Below are 18,746 nucleotides of genomic sequence, written 5' to 3' on the forward strand. Positions count from 1 at the left end.
GGAGTGTGGGGAGCTCCATTCAGGTTTGCAAACACTGGTTGCACACCTGCCTCGCACTGGGTCTCAAGCTAGGTGCTGCGGCTGCAGAAATGAGCAAGACATTGCTCCTGCCTTCAAGGAACTCTAACGAAGTGAGCAGGATGTGGGCTCAGGCATGTAAGAAAGATGTGTAGACAATGAGGTAAGGCAGCCATAGAGGAAAACACCAGATGGTGCATGGCAGTGATGGGGTGGGGATGGGAACTTGGTCTGAAATTTGCTTGGAGGAGGTGATGGTAGAACATACCGTCCTGGGAACTAGACAGGAGAAGGAGGCAGAGGGCCCTCCAGAGAGTAGGGACAGGGTGCGCCACAACATGGGAGTGTAAGACAGCAAGAGGAAGGAGGGAGGGGTGGGCAGGGACAGACTGAGTGCTAAGGCTCTTGGATTATATTTTGCAGGTGATGAGGAGCTATGGAATGTACTGAAATGGGGGAGTGGTGTTGTCAGATTTATATTCTAGAACTTGGCCTCAGCACCAGTGGGGATGGATTGGAAGGGACCAGACTTTCACAAGCGCATTCAAGATATGTTTCATTTAGAATGCCTTTGGCTGCCAGTAGCAGCAAATCCAACCCAAAGTGGCTTAAACAGTAAGAAATTCTAATTCTTACATATTATGAAGCCCAGAACCAGGAGTGCTCTAGGGTTGGAAAAATTCAGTGGCTCAGTGACATCAACAAGCACTCAGATTCTTTCTCTGCCGTCCTCCAGATATCAGCTTTGTTTTCAGACTAGCTTTCCTCTGGGTCATACAACGGTGGTAGTAGTTCCATGCATCACACCAACCTGTAGGCAACTAAAAATAGTAAAGTAAATCATTTGTAAAGCCATGGGGAGTGACAGAGGCTGTGGCCAATGGGACTGTGAATGCTCCAGGCCTGTTGGAATTCAAATTACAATTTTTTAAAGGCACAGGAAAAAATATTTTAAACAAAGTCATGAGACAAATGACAAACTGGGGGGAAAATTGCAACTCGCATCACAGGGCTATTCTCTCTAATATACAAAGAGTTCTTAAAAATCAACAACAAATACAACCCAATAGGAAAAAATGAGCAAGGAATTTCTTCTTCTATAAATGAAGAAGAAAATACAAATGGCTCTTAACATATGAAAGGATGTTGAATATTAAGAAACGAATGCGAATTAAGACTATACTGAGGTAGCATTATTCATTCATCTTTTAAATGGACAAAAATCCAAAAAGTTTGTTATCACACTGTATTGGCAAAGTTCTAGGGAAACAAGCTGTCTGGTAGTGTAAATCAGTACCACCCTTTTAGAGTGCAATTTAGCAATACCTATCAAAATTATCATATGCCTTTTGCCTCAGCAATTTCATATTGGGGAACTGATCCTAAAAGATATTGTACATATGTGAAATAACATTCATGAAAGTTTATTCGTTGCAACATTATTTGTAATAGCAAAAGATTAGAAAGAACCCAAATATCCATCAGTTGCAGTTAGTTAGATTAGTTAAATTATGAAATATTCTGATAATAGAATACTACACATTTAAAAAGAGGACAGAGAGGGGTGCCTGGCTGGCTCAGTTGGTAGAGCATATGACTCTTGATCGTGGGGTTGGGAGTTCAAGCCCCATGATGGGAGTAGAGCTTACTTTTAAAAAAGGAAATAAAATAAATAAAAATAAAAAAAAGGAATGAAGGCTCTGTCTTTGTACTGATATGGAAAGATCTCCAAAAATATATTAAGTGTAAAAAAAAAAATCCACCAATGTGCAAAAAAGTGGGGGATAACAAGAATCTGTATTTGTCTTTGCTTAGGTAAGTAGGGGACAGGAATGGGAGGGAGAATTTCATATAGTTTTTTAAATTTTTTTTAGAAAATATTTTATTTATTTATTTGAGAGAGAGACAGTGAGAGAGAGCATGAGCGAGGAGAAGGTCAGAGGGAGAAGCAGACTCCCCATGGAGCTGGGAGCCCAATGTGGGACTCGATCCTGGGACTCCGGGATCATGACCTGAGCCGAAGGCAGTCGTCCAACCAACTGAGCCACCCAGGCGTCCCTAAAATTTTTGAACCATGTTACTTACTACTTTTTTTTTAAAGATTTTATTTATTTATTTTAAAGGAAGAGAGAGAACACGCACGTGGGTGGGGGGAGGGGCAGAGGGAGAGGGAGGGAATCCCAAGCAGACTCTGTGCTGAGCATATAGGTAGAAGCAAGGCTTGATCCCATGACTCCGAGATCATGACCTGAGCTGAAATCAAGAGATGGGTGCATAACTGACTGAGCCACCTAGGCGCCCCACATATTACCTTTTTAAAAACAAAACAAAGGAAAACCAGGAGCACTGCCCAAATCCCATGAAACATCTGGGAAGAGTTGCCAGTTTGCATCCCTGGATTGTGAATTACGCAGTGATAGTGGAGATGAAAAAGGATGGATTTGAGAAATATTATTTTTGAGAGAGAACAAGAGCACGCATATACAGGCAAGCAGAGGGAGAAAGAGAGGGAGAGAGAGAGAGAGAGAGAATCCCAAACAGGCTCCACTTCAGCTCAGAGCCCAACACAGGGCTTGATCCCATGACCCCAAGATCATGACCTGAGCTGAAATAAAGAGTTGGACACTTAACTGAGCTACTGAGGTGCCCTGAGAGATGTTTTTTTTAAGAGTGAAATCCCCCTGGTTGGGCGTGGGAGTGAGAGAGAAGGCAGAGTTGGAATGCAAGGGGACCCCTACCCAGGTTGTGGGTAACTGGTGGAAGATGGCATCATTATGAGATGGGAAGACTTCAGGGAAGCATGTTGGGGAAGCAAGGTAGCCCGGAGAATCATTTCACTTCCGAACTCAGTCACTGAGTTCCTGGGACCCTACCTTGCCCTCTTTCTCCATCCCTCCATCCACAGGCGATATTTCTGGCTACAGACTTCTCGTTTACGGGACATTCATGTGAAAAGTGCAGTGGGATGGGATGTGTTTGGGGTCCATCTATCCATTTGCTGATAATAGCAGTCCCCTCAGCTCTGGGTTCTGCTGCAAAGCCCCTCTGGAGAGTTTGGGTCCCAAATGAAAAAGGGACTGAACAGCTAATGGCAGTTGCGCTGTTGGTGGTGAAGGCATTATGAGCTGGTATGTGAAATATGGCCACACTCTTGGTTTTAGCTGGAGCTGGAAAGGATTAGAAGACAATTAATAAATCATTTAGTGCCCTGAGTTTAAGTAACTTATTATTATGGGCTGCATATATTTATTACGCTTCACTGAGCAACATTGGCAAATTTCCTTCAAATGTCACACAATTTGTATGCAATTTGTTTCAGAAGGGTTTTTTTCTTTTTTTTAATGCACATATAAATTATTAACCTGAATTCTTCAGGACAGATTGCCAGAATCCTAACCCCTCCCCCACTATCCCTTATGAGTCTCATAAAGGCTTTCTGTCCCCCAAATGATGACAGGACCGGCCGAGGAGCCAGGAGGGGATGCAGGATTGCTTGCTGTCTCCTTGGGCTGCGTTGGGACAGAGACCTAAATCCTGCCTTCCCAAGCTTCAGGGAAAAGAAAAAAAAAAATCAGACTGGCAGGGTGGTGCCAGCCATCCTTAAGTAAAACCAGGGTCCCGTGGACTCTGGAGCTGGAAGCATTTCAGACACTGATGGCTCCAAACTGTTTATTTTGTCACAGGACCAGCCATGGTGGAGTGACAGCTTTCTCCAGGATGGGCTGGAGAATCTGGTCCACATTTTTTCAGGCCTGATTCTGCATTGTCCTCGTGTTTTTCTTAGTGGAGCAGTCTAAAGTTTTGGTACGATGATGTTTTCATTGACTCATGCGTTATTACAGGCCCTCCCCACAAAGCTGCTTCTGTGCGGAGGAGCAAGGGGTTGGGTCACAGGACGATCTGACTGGCTTATACCTCCCCTTTGCGAACATCGGTACAACGTGCATCTGTTGAGCACCTGATGTATGATAGGTGCTCTGACGTGCGCATGTGTGTGCATACGCATGTATGCGTGTATGCGTGTGTGTGTGCGTGTACACGTGTTGTAGCAAACAATGTCCTTACCTTCGTCTTGCTTTATGCCCTAGCATCCACACAAGTCAGTGCCTATTGAGCAAATGACTGAGCCAACCAGGAATGAACACAGGCAGCTCCTGACAAGCTAACACAACTTACAGGAAGCCTGGAAGCATCTCGAAGGAGACTCATTGGGGGTTTTCCAGAGAGCTAAAAGGCTTCTTAAAATCCTCCGAGGATGTTTTAAACAGCAGCAGTGGACGTTCCCCCCTATTTTTCTAAGCAAATGATCCTGAATTTGATGGAACCTAATGTGCTAACTCATGAGGTGGCCCCTTCGTGCTCTCCTTGCTCGACGCCCCATCCCCTGTGTGCGCCTCCTCTCGCATTGCTTCTAACAGCTGAGGCCTGAGGTACCAGAAAATGGGTCCTGTTAGATTCATGTGTAAAATCAGTCTGAAGCAGCTCTAAGTGACAGTCTGGGAGACTCCCTTCCGAGGAAGCTTCATAAACTTTAGTAGGAAGATTTTGTGGCGTGTACTTTGACTGCTCAGAGATGTTTAAAAATGGTTTTCTTTCCAGTATTTTTATACCAGGTTGGATTTATGAGGCTACCGACTAGCTTACTCACGTGCTGGTAAGGAAGGCATTTTTGTCCCAGAAACGACGGCCTGTCTGCCGGGAGGCTGTGAATAGAGCGGTAGGCTTGGTAAAAAGCATTTACCTCCTTGTTCGCTTTCAAGAGGGTCACAGGCAAAGTTCCCTGATTCCGTTATTTTCAGCCACCAGAAGGCAATTTAACTATGAGAGGGGGTCCTCTTGTTTACTGGGGATTTTGCACATCAGTCTCGAGGAAGCCCCTGCCGAGGCCTTGCTCCCCAGCTCTGCCTTCCCCTTTACCCTGGAGGGTGCTAGGTCTTCTCTCTGCCAGAGACAGAGCCACCTGTGTCTTCTCCTGAGGGGCGGCCCAGCCTACCTTTCTGCCACCCGACGGAGGGCCCTCTGAGCAAGTCCCACCTCAATGGGGCCTTCGTGGTCCCTCCGTGTACGGGAAAGTTGCCTCTGCCTGCCTCTGCTACCCGTCAGCTCTTTCGCTGGCGGGTGCCAGGTGGAGACAGTCAGCTGCTCAGGAGAGAGATTGTTCTGGGTAGTTACTGCTAGCAAGGGATCCCATTTTATCTACCTGCCATCAGAGTAATCCGTCCTCTGCTGGCGGCTCCTCGGAGGAGCAATGAGCAGGTGAGGCCAGATGGCAGGGCAGCCGGGTGACGCCGGGCTGGAGCGGGAAGCGGGAAGCCGCCGGCCTGGCTCCCGAGGCCTCCGGCCTGCGAGCTGAGCTCAGGCAACTTCCCCCGGCCCCGCCCTCCCCTGCTTCTGGCGATATATCGATATATCGGGCCTCCTTCAGGAAAGGCACAGTTTTCCTACTCCGTTTGTTCTCAGATTGCTGTTATACCCTGGAGCCAAATTAGTGGCTAAGAACAATTGGAAACAAATGCTCTTTCAGCATCCCCACTGCGATCTGGGGATCCAGGTGGGGACACCGGCCCAGTGGTTGCCTTCTCCACCGAGCCACCCCTCCGCGGAGAATCAGCATCCCAGAACCATCCAGCACAGCCAAATTCCCTCATAATCAGCCTGTGCTGTGCACATCTGCCTAACCTCAGTTAAGCAAGCTGGAGCCCTGTTAAGTTATTTATGAAACAATATTCAGGACCAGCCCCCCGAGGCGAGTTAGGAAGTAATGAATGGAAGTGCTGTTTGGAGAGACCGGCTCACCAGGGCCTGTGGCTGGCCTGCTGGAATGAGTGGCTCTCCTCTTCCCATGGGGGCTGGAGGCTCAGAGAGAGTCTCCTTGCCATGGCTGCCATGGGGGACACCCTTCTCGGAGATGGAGACGGCTGTTGGCTGGGCGTGGATTTTAGAGAACCTCCAGCACAGGTCTGAGGGGAAGCCGCTGACCGTCCACCTCGTCGTTATCCAGATGTACCTGCTTGAAGTGGGGACAACCCTGTCCGTGGTCCCTGCATACATGTTAGATGACGCTTAATCTATCAAGCAACTGGTGTCTGTTTCTCCCTTTAGACTCCAGAGTCCTTGAGGGTGGGGAGCTGGCTTTGCTGTTCATTACTGATCTCCAGCCTAGGCAAGGGTCTGACACACTCAAAACACGTTTTGGAAATTGAACAAAGGGAGTTACAGGCTGGCCTCCAGCCCTGGACATGTGTGGGCCAGTTTCACCCCTTCCCTCAATCCGTTTCTGCAGACAAGAAATCAGGAGGTTGGAAAGGATGATCGCCAAGGTTCTAGCCAGGTCTAACAGTGCAGGGTTCTGACAACCAGCTGTCCCCCTGCCTCTGGGCCCGGCTCCCCCAGGATAGGCATCCCCCATTGTGGCTGAGGTCCCTTCTGCCCTCGAGGATGCTGGCTTAGTCATTCTGTAGGTTTCCAGTTTGGGTCTTGCTCTCTGGCCGCTGGATACTGTCCTCTGCCTGTACTGTTTTTCCTTGACATATCTTCAGTCTTGTCACTTTCCTCAAGCACACAGTTGAAATTTTCCTCCCAAGTAAAGCCAGATGCAAAATGAGAGCTTGTTGGCACAAAGAGATACATTCGCTCTGCCCTAGGCTGCGCCTCCTGGGTAGGCTGTGTTTACTCTTCCTTCTGGTCCTGGACCCCCCTCCACCAGGGGAATGGAGGGACTCTTCATTTCTCCCCAAAAGAAGGTCAACCTGTAGCTCATCACTTCCCTTTATCATGCGGCCTTTATGCCTGCAGTAGAACTACTCTTGCTCTTCGTGAAAAACCAGCAGCCATAACGATCATATTTACTTGCACGAGAGAAATAATTTTAACTTTTGAAAGTATATAATTATTTCACTTCATTTTTAAATATCTCTGTGCTGCCAGCAAAGCAAAAATAAACATCTTGATTTATTTGAGGCCCAAAGATTTATTGGAATCTAGTTCAAGATTTCTTGGAATCTTAGAACTTTCCAGCTTCACGTGAGCCTAGTGAATGAATATCCCCTCCGGCGATTCTTAACCTCTCTAGGGACATGGATAGCCTTGAAATCTTGGTAAAAGTGTATAAATCTCTCCACAGAAAATGAACACACAAACACCATTCTGGAAAACATCTCAAGGGGTTTGTGGACCCCTAAAGACTTAACATTCCTCCTACCCTGATCCAGCCACTTGGTTTAGTATATGAAGAAACTGAGGCTCAGAGAAGGTCAAAGACCACCTAAGGTCAAAGGGCCATGAGGACAGGACTGACTCCTGAGTCATGACTAAAATTAACTTTCCAGGGTGCCTGGGAAGCTCAGTGGGTTAAAGCCTCTACCTTCGGCTCAGGTCATGATCCCAGGCTCCTGGGATCAAGCCTTATATCGGGCTCTCTGCTCAGCAGGGAGCCTGCTTCCTCCTCTAAAAAAAAGAAATAAAATTAAATTAAATTAACTTTCCAGCATACCAAGGTGCTCACCGCTGCATTGAGTGAAGGGCCCAGATGCCCTCATCCCGTTCTCAGTTTCCTAGTTCCTTTTCCCTTTAGATTTCCTGCAGTGGATGCATGGGACTGTCTTCCATTCCGGACTAGAAGAGGCCCACCTCACTACTAGTTGCCTCCTACCTCCCACCAGCTTACCAAAAAAAAAATTTTTTTTCTTTTCCTTTTCACCCTAGATTTTGTCCAGCACCAGCACTCTGGAATCCCTCCGGCTCAGATATTTCCACAGGAAAGTTGTCTTTCCTGCGGGCAGACTGGCCTGGGAGCCCCTGTCCCTTTCTGCCTGGCGGCTCCCCCTCGATGTTCTCCCCACTCAACCTTCAGAGACTCAGGGTTCCCTGCTCTCTCTGTGGGCCCCGGGCTTCCTTGTCCTCACCTCAGCTGTCAGTGGCTCCTCGTCCTGCTCTTGAACATTCTAGGCTCTTGTTTTCTTTTCTGAGAGAAATTGAGAGACATTAGTGATGGCATGTATTTTTAAAAATTGAGGTAAAATACATCTAACATAAAATGGAACGTCTCTACCACTTATAAGTGTACAATTCGTCCTGTTGCACAACCATCATTACCACCCATCCCCGGAACTCTTTTTATCTTGCAAACCTGCAACTCTGTATCTGTGAAACCATCACCCCCCCCCCCCATCTCTCGTCCCTCCCAGCCCCAGCAGCTGCCATGTTACCTTCTTTCTCTGTGAATCATACCATTTTTGTCCTGTGGTGACTGGATCATTTCACTTAGCATGGCAGCCTCCAGATTTATCCTCATTGTACCATGTGTCCAAATTTCCTTCTCTTTGAAGGCTCTGATCCTTCCTCATATATACTGACCACGCTTTGTTCATGCTTTCACCCGTCCACGGACACCTGGGTTGCTCCCCCGTTTCGGCTCCTATGACTAAAGCCACTGTGAACATGGGTGTGCAAACCTCTCTGAGCCCTTGCTTTCAGTTCTTTGAGGGTATCCTCAGAAGGGAGGCGTGTGTTTAGGGGGTCTTAATTATTCACCAGTCTTCCATGAGTCTATTTTTATTTTATACTTTTTTTTTTCTTTTTAAAGATTTTATTAATTTATCTGACAGACAGAGATCACAAGTAGGCAGAGAGGCAGGCAGAGAGAGGGGAAGGGAAGCAGGCTCCCTGCTGAGAGGAGAGCCCGATGCAGGGCTCCATTCCAGGACCCTGGGATCATGACCTGAGCTGAAGGCAGAGGCTTTAACCTACTGAGCCACCCAGGTGCCCCTATTTTTATTTTATTCTTTTTTTTTTTAAAGATTTTTTTAATTTATTTATTTGACAGAGAGAAATCACAAGTAGGCAGAGAGGCAGGCAGAGAGAGAGGAGGAAGCAGGCTCCCTGCTGAGCAGAAAGCCCCATGTGGGGCTCGAACCCAGGACCTGGGATCATGACCTGAGCCGAAGGCAGCGGCTTAACCCACTGAGCCACCCAGGCGCCCCTTTATTTTATTCTTAAACTAACATCTTTTGAACCGTGACTGGCCTCACTAGGTCTATGGCACAGGCCTCAGAGGGCGCTTTCTCTGGGAGCTCTGGAGGCTCCTTCCCGTCCTCTCTCCCTAAAAGGCCCCCGCCCCTCCCCACTCATTTCTATTCGCTTGTGGTGCTGCTTTTTTCTTCTTAGTGCTTAGTGCCACTTGACTTACAGATATATGTGCATATATAGCTTGCTTGCTTCCTCCATTAGGATGTGAGCTCCATGAAAGCCGGGACCTCTTGGTTTCATTTATTATTGTATCTTTGGTGTCAGGCACAGAGCCTGATACATGTGCCGACAACAAAATTATTAAGTTATTATTATTATATTTTTAAGATGTGTGTATTTATTTGGAGGGGGGTAGAGGCAGAGGGAAAGGGAGAATCTCAAGAAGACTCCCCGCTGAGCAGGGAACCTAATGTGGGGCTCAGTTTCATGACCCCATATCATGACCTGGGCCAAAATCAAGAGTAGACACTTAACTGACTGAGCCACCCAGGCGCCCTAATTATTAAGTTATATTAACTCAGATGAATGATTGAATGAATGAATGAATAAGCGAGGTACTATTCCTACCTGCAAGGCCCTTCCAGTCTGGTAGGCAGAGAGACACGTTCAAATAGTTCTGTGGCAGAATACAGGGACTGTGAGAGCTTCGAAACGGGAGCAGCGGCTATGGCTCTGGGACGGCCCTGGAGAGGGGACCCTGGAAGTACCTGCATGTATGGGGCAGATTTTCCCCTTGACATTGATAAAAAGGCTCGTGTGACTAAGTAGTTTTAAATTTGCTTCTGGGGTGCCTGGGTGGCTCAGTGGGTTAAGCCTCTGCCTTCGGCTCAGGTTATGATCTCAGGGTCCTGGGATCGAGTCCCGCATCGGGTTCTCTGCTCAGCGGGGAGCCTGCTTCCTCCTCTCTCTCTCTGCCTGCCTCTCTGCCTACTTGTGATCTCTCTCTGTCAAATAAATAAATGAAATCTTTAAAAAATAAAATAAATAAATTCGCTTCTGACCAGTCTCCTTGCTTCATGACATGATAGCATCATCATCAATCTCCAGGAAAGGAAACCAAGATGGAGCGAGATTAAGGAACTTGCCAAGGCCACGAAGCTAGTGAGAAAGGCGGGTTTAGAGTCTTTTTCTTTCTTGTGTCAATTATTTTTCCCTTATTAAGTTTCTTTTCATGAACTTACAAAAGTGGCGGTGCTCACAGCAACCAGAAACCAGGCAGAGATGTGCTACAAATGGTGTCCCTTCTTCCCTCCGTTCCCGGTGCCCCCACAGCACCCGTGTGAACACGCCGGCCACCCCTTCCATGCTCCTCCACGCTCACACAAACACAGCAAAGGGATCAACTCACTCTGGAGTTTTCTCTGTTCATACAAAAATGGAACCACTCCACACACATCCTCTGCTACTTACTTTTCTCATTTTGAACATTATGGCCATCTTGCATGGCAAAAGATATAGCTCTAACGCATTCTTTCAGTGGCTTCCTTTATGTATAGTATACTTGTCCCACAACTTATGCAACAAACCCGCTATTGGTAGACATTTAGGATGTTTTTCACTTTTTCCCACTATAGATGCTGCCACGTTACCCTTGGGCCCTGCTACTTTTCCCATAGAATACATTCCCAAATTGCAGCTGCTTGGCCAGAGTCTATGTGTATCTTTAATGGTAATAGACACTGTATACTATTTTTCCAAGAGGTAGTAGCAACCCAATCCTGCTTTTAAGCACTGCACTTTCTAGGCCTGACTGACTGTCCCCATCCTTCTTCCCTTCCTGCTTTTCCTCAGAGCCTAGTACCCTCAGGTTCATCTCAGCCTCTTCCCATCTGACCCAGGACTCTCCAGGAAGGCAGGAGAGACCCCTCTTCCTTCTCTGACCTGTGGCCGTAGGTGGCCCTGGGCAATGCTCTGTCCTCTCCCTTGGCCAGGGAGGACTGGAGGTCAAGAAACCAGGATTATTGTTCTAACTCTGTTGCGAACCAGCTGTTTGACTCGGGGCAAGCCCTTTACTCTTCTGTGCGTTGGTTTCTTCATTCATAAATTGAAGGAGGTTGGGCTGGAGGCCCTGTAAAGCCCTCCGCCTCTCCAGATGACCTCTGTAGTTTGAGACACCCACAGAGCTGGCTCCCAGTTGGAGCACTGGGGTCTGTCTGCTCTCTGGGGTGGCAGGGAGTGGGTGGGTGCTGAAGACAGGACAGAAGAGCCTTTCTGCTGCTAACTTCCCTCAGACGGCCACCCTGTGGCCCTAACTGCTGGTTCTTGGTGGGTAGGCTGGGGATTCTGGATCCAGACTGAGACAGACCTGGGTTCGAACCCAGCACATCTATAATCCAGCAGCATCAACTTGGGCCGCTTGCCTCGTCTCCCTGCACCTTGACTTCTGAATCTGTTAAACGAGCAAGTTGAAATGGCCTCGATATTCTAGAGCAGCGCTGTCTAATACAACTTTCTGTGATGATGGAGATGTCCTCTCTTTGAACCTTCCAGTACAATAGCCACTAGATACATGTCAAGCACTTGAAATGTGGCTGGTGAGACTAACGTCTGCATTTTAAATTTTCTGTAATTTTAATTAATGAGGATTTGAATTAAAAAAGCTACACGTGGCCAGCAGCTACCTTGCTGGACTGTGCGGCTATAGAGGACGAAAATGAGGCAGAGGGATTCAATATGTAGGAAGCACTTAGCTAGCGCAGGGTCTGGCACATAGTAAGCTCTCAATAAATGTTTGCTATTATTAGGTATTATGCATCTTGCTTTCCAGCCCACCACACCTCGTGGCTTTCAATGACACCCCATACTGGCTGTCCCAGAGTCACCTGGGGGAAGGAGGGAGAGGGGGAAGGTGTTGCTGCGGTGGTGCCTGTCAGTAATGAGCCTTGCACTAAATGTTTCTGGTCTGCTACTTTCCCTGGAGGGTCATGTGAGCCAGAGTGGTATGTGGCCTGCTTTGCAAGTGATTAACATGGTGTAAGCAATCTGCATAGAGAGAAAAAAACCCTCCGTTGGTATTCCATTATTCTATTAGAGTTTCAGAGCCGGGATTAAGTGGACATGATTTCTTCCTATGGGCCATTAATTTTGTTTTATTGCTGGTCTGATGGCCATTACCCTTTTTTGCCAATGCATTCCCCCATTAGGTTTGTACAATTAACAAAATATGTGCTGTTAGGGCTTTGATAGGAACAGTGGGATGGAAATAAAGGGGGGGTACAGCCGCCCCTGAGTTGGGGTGGGGCGAGGCTGGGCCCGGGGGTGGGGCCTCAGGAATAAAGTGGGGTGGGGCTTCTTCAGCACCTGCCCTGTAGCCACTGGCATTCCAGGGAAACTGCCCTAAGACCTTTGCGGGCTCTCCCCAGGCTGGGCGTGGAGTTGCCCAGGTGAGAGGGAAGGACACGAGGCAGGCCTGCCTGGTGGTACTGGTATTTTCCTGAATCCCATCCTCCACCCTCTAGCTGGCACAGCACAGCCGAAAACATAATGAGCCACCCACCCTCGTGCTGTCACCTTGAACCTGAAACTCTTCAGTAGGCAGAGTAAGTCAGCCTCTGGGTGTGTGCCCTGTGATGGGAGAGACTTCCAGGGTGACACTCGCCTTCTCTCAGTGTACACAGGAGGGCCCATGCGTGATTAAAAGGGGTGACTGATCCTTGGCTTCATCTGGTGATTGCCACGTGGACAGGCAGGACTGTCATTGTGAGGTCGTCCAGTCTTTGGGGAAAACTTAGAAATATGGATTGTTAAAATGTGAAATCTCCCATTTTTTAGATGTTGGCAGAATTTATAAAAATGCCATGGGTTGTCTGGGTGGCTCAGTCGGTGGGTGAAGTGTCTGCTTTCAGCTCAGGTTGAGGTCCCAGGATCCTGAGATCGAGCCCTGCATAGGGCTCCCTGCTCAGCAGGGAGCCTACTTCTTTCTCTCTCTCTCTCTGCCTGCCACTCTGCCTGCTAGTGTTCTCTGTCTTTGTCAAATAAGTAAATAAAATCTTTAAAAAAAAAAAAAAGAATTTTATAAAAATGCCGGACAGGCAAGAGTCAACACATGGGGGCCAGTTGGCAACCTCTGTCAGAGAGCAAAGACTCATTGAAGGTTTTTAAGGAGGAGTGGCCATGATCAAATTTGAGTTCCAGAAAGATCCTCTGCTGAGGAGGTGGAAGGTGGGCAAAAATGGGGTAAGGCTAGAGGCCAGGAGACCGATTAGGGCCCAGGAAGAGAGAGAAAGCCTGAGGCAAAACACTGACAATGCCAAGCAAAGAAGAGCAGTGATGATCCTGACAGAGAATCAGCAGGTCCTGGTGGGTCTTGGCGTAGTTCACCTCAGAGGCTGGCTGCAGGGCCAGGAGGTTGCCCTGTGAGCGGGTCCTCCATTCCCTGAGGGTTTGCCTCTGCAGAGGGCCCTGCCGCCCTGGGAGCCCATGCCTCACTTCCATCTGATGTAGACAGATCACAAGGGCCTCCGGTTCCTTCTGGAGTTCTCTAGTTCCTTAGGAAAGTCTAGGATGAGCCCACCGGTGCCCACATTGCTTACAGGGTTTTATATGCATACCTGTACTTCCAGGCACAGCCCCAAGATTAGAGGCTCGGGCCCAGGCAGGGCCTGGGGACCGTGACTCAGGGAGCTTTTCCAGTTCCTCTGTAACTGGGCGGCCAGGACTGTGTGGCGCCTGTGGGGGCTGAAGATAGGTGTGGAATGAGCCTCCGTTCTTCCCAGGCTTTGGGAATGGCCGGGTGGGATGCATCTCAGAGTAAAGTATTTAATGTCGGGCCATTTTATCAGTATTCAATTACCCAGGTACTGTGTACTTTAGAGACTGGTGGCCAGGGCTCACTGCACTCTGACTGCCGACCTCATTCAACAGATGTAAGCAGCTGTGAGCTGTGGTCAGGTGATGGGGGGGGCACAAGGGGAACAGAGAAGAGACTTGACAATGTGGTGGGACACCCAGGACACACCGTCTGGATGGGCGTGTGGTCTTTCCGGGGTTTCCTCCTGGAATGGTCTGTTCACATTTTGTCTTTCTCGGAAGTTTTGCTCATATGCCCATGGAGGGGTTTTCAGAGAAGAAGAGCATTCAGAGAGACTCTTGGTGTCCAAGAATGGCTTTTCATAATTTGTCATCATCCCAAAGGTCTGGCTAGGGCAAGGGCAGAAACGCTTTCATGGGCAGTGGGATGAATGCAGAAGTCCTCAACCTTCTTGCTTTGCCTCTTTCTCCCTTTCCATTTAGCTGCTGCCAGCCATTAACTCTTAACACTTAAAAAAAAAAACAGTAACCCTCATTTATTATTATATTAATATGTTCCAAGCATTGCACAAAATGCTCTAGATGCATCGGCTCTTTTAAAGATGCTATTACCCCCGTTCCAAAGATGAGAAAATTGAGGTTTGTATAGATGAAGGTTTGATAAATGATGGCCCCAGGTTTGAACCCAGCACTCTCTCTGACTCCCACATCTTTACTCTTAACCAGGGTGAGATACTGAGCTCCTTAGCATGAGACTTAGAGCCCTCCCTGGCGGGTTAGTGTGGGCAGCCTATGAGGTGTGTAAATGTCAGACAGAAGTTTGGTTTAAGGATTATCTGGTAGTCTAACCCTATCATTTTACCTATGGGGAAACTGAGACATGGAGGGGTTAAAAGTTCCTTGTCCAAGATTGCACATCAATGACGGAATGAGGAGGGGCATGAACCCACCTCTCTGTTAGGGATGCTCTGTTGGTTAAACTTGTCCTCACTAAACCCCAGGCTCCTCTCTTTCCACCCTCCCAACTTACCTAGGGATGCTCCCTGATGCTGCTCAGCTTTCCCGGAGCACGTGCTACCTCCTATGGGAAGCTTTGTCCTGCCCCTCTCTCTACATTGTTCCCAGACAAACATGAGCTTTCAACAACTCCTCCCTCATTCATCATTTTACCAGTTTCCTCATATTAATAAACGTGAGTGGTCAATTTCATTTATAGTTCCTTTTTGTTTTCAGACCTGAGTTTCAGTTCTGGTTCCATGATGGCATGGCTGCTTGTGTGCAGGTTTTTGGCATGACGGCTTGCCTGCCAGGCCCACCAGCTGCTGGCTTTGGAAGGCCCTAACATACATGGCACACAGGTGGTTCCCCAGCCTGCGTCCACAGGTCAGCACCAAGTTATGCAGACTTCTCCACGGGTGCATGGTCATGAGTGAAAAAAAAGGCCAGTGTGGAGAGGTTCCATGTTCACGTGTGTGTGTGTGTGTGTGTGTGTGTGTGAGAGAGAGAGAGAGAGAGAGAGAGGGAGAGAGAGAAGAGCAGCAGACAAAGAGATAGAGGCAGGAAGAGAGGGTGGAGAGGGAATGCTTCCCACACTGCTCTATTTATTCCATTCAAAGAATGGTCCTTGTTACTCTTCTTCCTTTGGGGGGTTGAATTACTGCATGAAACGATGGTGAACGAAGACAGGAGTAAGGTTTTCTCAGTATATGATTTTGTCAACTCTATCGGTCTCCTGATGTTTTTTTAACATTTCAAAGATGGGCGAAGCCACGTCTGGGAAATCACACTGTGGGACAGCTTCTCACCCAGTACAGTCTCCCTGCAGTGCTGGGGAGCTCACTACCTTCCGAGGAAACCTGCCCGTTTTTGCATGGTTCCCATTGCTAGACTTCTCCCTTACACTGAACTGAAGGTTGACTTCCTCTAACATCTAGCAATTAGGCCTGATCCTACTGTCTGGAGTCACACAGCCCCTCTTTTTTTTTTTTTTAATTTTTTTAAATGATTTTATTTATTTATTTGAGAGAGAGAGAGAGAACGAGCATGAGAGGAGAGAGATCAGTGGGAGAAGCAGACTCCCTGCTGAGCAGGGAGTCCGATGTGGGACTTGATCCCAGGACTCCAGGATCACGACCCGAGCAGAAGGCAGTCGCTTAACCAACTGAGCCACCCAGGCGCCCCCACACAGCCCCTCTTTCATACAGTTGCTTCAAATATTTGGAGAGCCACCATGTGGGATAAGGATGGGCAATCTTAAAGAGGGACAAACAAAAGCAGGAGTCTTGTTTCTTCTCTCATGTCTTCTACTGCACAGCCTCCTAGTAATGAAAATAACAACAACAAAATAGCAATAGAGAGCTAGCGTTCAGGGATTGGTGATTTTGTGTGAGCTATGGTTCTAAGTGCTTTGCAGCTTACAGAATCATTCAATCCTCACTCAAACCTTAGAGCTAGAACCCTTATTAGCCCAATTTTGCAGAGGGAAAACTGAGGCAGAGAGACGTTAAGCAACCTCTCTATGGTCGTGCCACTAGTAAGTAGTGGAGTCGGGACAGAAAACTGGGCAGTCTGATTCCAGAGCTTGGACTTTTAGCTACTGGTTGGTCATCTTTGCTCACCTCTCCTCTTCTCTGTCAAAGTTATTAAGATATAATGCCTGAACTGCGTCTTAAACCAATATGGATTGATAAGTCCGAAGTGAGGGGACTGTTCATCCCTCAGTTGGACACTGTGTGGCTATTAATGCAACCTAAGATCACATGTAACGTGTTTGCAGCAACACACTCTGGGCTCATCCCAAGCTTGTATTAAATTCTAATCACCTGAACCTTTTCTTTCTTTATTCCTTTTTTTTTTTTTTTTTAGACCAGGTTACCCTATTCTGTGTTTTTGCAATTGACTTTTGAATATAAGAGTGGGATTTGGCAGGGGCGCCTGGGTGGCTCAGTGGGTTAAAGCCTCTGCCTTCAGCTCAGGTCATGATCCCAGGGTCCTGGGATCAAGCCCCGCATCGGGCTCTCTGCTCAGCAGGGAGCCTGCTTCCTCCTCTCTCTCCCTACCTGCCTCTCTGCCTACTTGTGATCTCTGTCAAATTAATAAATAAAATCTTTAAAAAAAAAAAAAAGAGTGGGATTTGGTGTATATATTCTTGTCAAACCTTTTTCTACAATTCTGTAAAAAATAAAAATGGATTTGCATGTGGACATGGGATATAGTAATTTGGTGGTTTAGAGTGATGATAGGATTGTGGGCTGTATTTCTTTATTTTCAGAATTATTTCTTTTATGGCTGTCATGATCTTATTGTGCAAAAACTGGTAGAGGAAAAAAATGGACTTTTTCATTTTGGCCCATTCTTGCAGCTTGTTAAAAGCTTTATAACAATCTTGAATCCATCTCTCCAGGAGCGGCTGTCCTTCCCAGTTTCGCAGCATATGCAAAAGGCAAGTCTGCCATATCTTCTTCTAAGTTGCTGGCGGCTCAAGAGTCAATCCCAGAGAGCAGGGATAAAGTGCTACTGCATGCAATTCAGTCTAGAGACTTCTTACATTGAGTTCACGTATGTTCAGTAGCAGTGTGTCTGTTGTTTACAAGACTCTAAGTTGGAGCCCATGGCCGACCATTGCCAACCCATGTCTGGTTCTGAGCTGCTGGTTGTGGATTCTGTTGGGAAGGAACAGGGTCTACCAATGAACATTTCAACAGACAATACTGAAAACCCAATACATCCTGGGCCCTCTGCTAGGTTCTAGGGCTTCACCGATGCATGAGATGTGGTCCTGTCTTCAAGGAATTGCAGTCCAGGGGTCTGCACTTATCTCAGAGGAACTTGCTTGAACCATTAACCTCAGTCATGCAGATGTTAGTAGACAGCCCCAGAGGAAGGGCCTCAGCCTGGTGGACGTCATCATGAACAAAAGGGACATTTTCTTTCCATGAGCACATCACACTATACCCCATGCCTGAATTGTCTATCCAAAATTCCTCTTCTTCCAAGAAGCCTCTTAATTAAAGGAAGTCTTAATTAAAAGGAAGATTTTTTTTTAAAAGATTTTATTTATTTATTGGAGAAAGAGAATGAGAGTAAGCATGAGCAGGAGAGGGTCAGAGGGAGAAGCAGACTCCCCGCTGAGCAGGGAGCCCAATGTGGGGCTTGATCCTGGGACCTCAGGATCATGACCTGAGCTGAAGGCTGTCGCTTAACCAACTGAGCCACCTAGGCACCCTAAAAAGAAGATTCCAAAGGGTTGGGGCAGGTGAGGGGGCTCCTCTTCTCCGTGTCATTTCCTTGTTGAGAAACTAAATGGCTCTCCAGCTTCTGGCCCAAGCCTGACCTCTCAGAGTCCTGATGTTCTGGCCCCAACTGGCTTACTCAGTGTTGGTTCCTCCTTGGTCCCTCTCAGGCAGACCAGCATCTGCATTGCCCCAGGGCACTCCATGCTGCCCCCTCCCCCTTATCCTTGCTTGGATTGCTCCCGTCTACCAGCCAAACCTTGCCTGTCCGGTCTCCAAGGCCCCACTTGCGTTCTCCCTCCTCCTAAATACTTCCTTGAGTGCCTCAGCTTTCGCCAACTTCCTTTCTCTGTGGAGAGAGTATTAAAGTCCCTACCACACAGTTCAGCACTGCTGTGCATATGGTCTTATCTTCTCTGATGCTGTTCTATGTAGGTCATCTTATTCCCCAGTGACAGCATGGCAACACTTCTATACCAGGACCCACCCATGGGTGTTATTCCTGCTGCACCCAGCTAGTGTAGACCATGGAGCAGACACATGATAAGCTTGTGCTGGGTTTTTCTTTTTCTTTTTTAAGATTTTATTTATTTGAGAGAGAGAGATCAAGAGAGAGCACAAGCAGGGCGAAAGGCAGAGGGAGAAGCAGACTCCCTGCTGAGCAGGGACCCTGATGTGGACTCTATCCCAGGACTTCGGGATCATGACCTGAGCCAAAGG

General features: G+C 47.7%; 1 protein-coding gene across 5 annotated transcripts in view; it reads left to right on the forward strand.

Moving 5' to 3' along the window:
• Nucleotides 1-18,746, forward strand: part of PKNOX2 (PBX/knotted 1 homeobox 2) — a 271,533-nt gene that overhangs the window by 66,778 nt on the left and 186,009 nt on the right. The window lies entirely within an intron of this gene.

The sequence above is a fragment of the Lutra lutra genome, chromosome 10 (assembly GCF_902655055.1).
Source record: "Lutra lutra chromosome 10, mLutLut1.2, whole genome shotgun sequence".
Classification (NCBI taxonomy): Eukaryota; Metazoa; Chordata; class Mammalia; order Carnivora; family Mustelidae; genus Lutra; species Lutra lutra.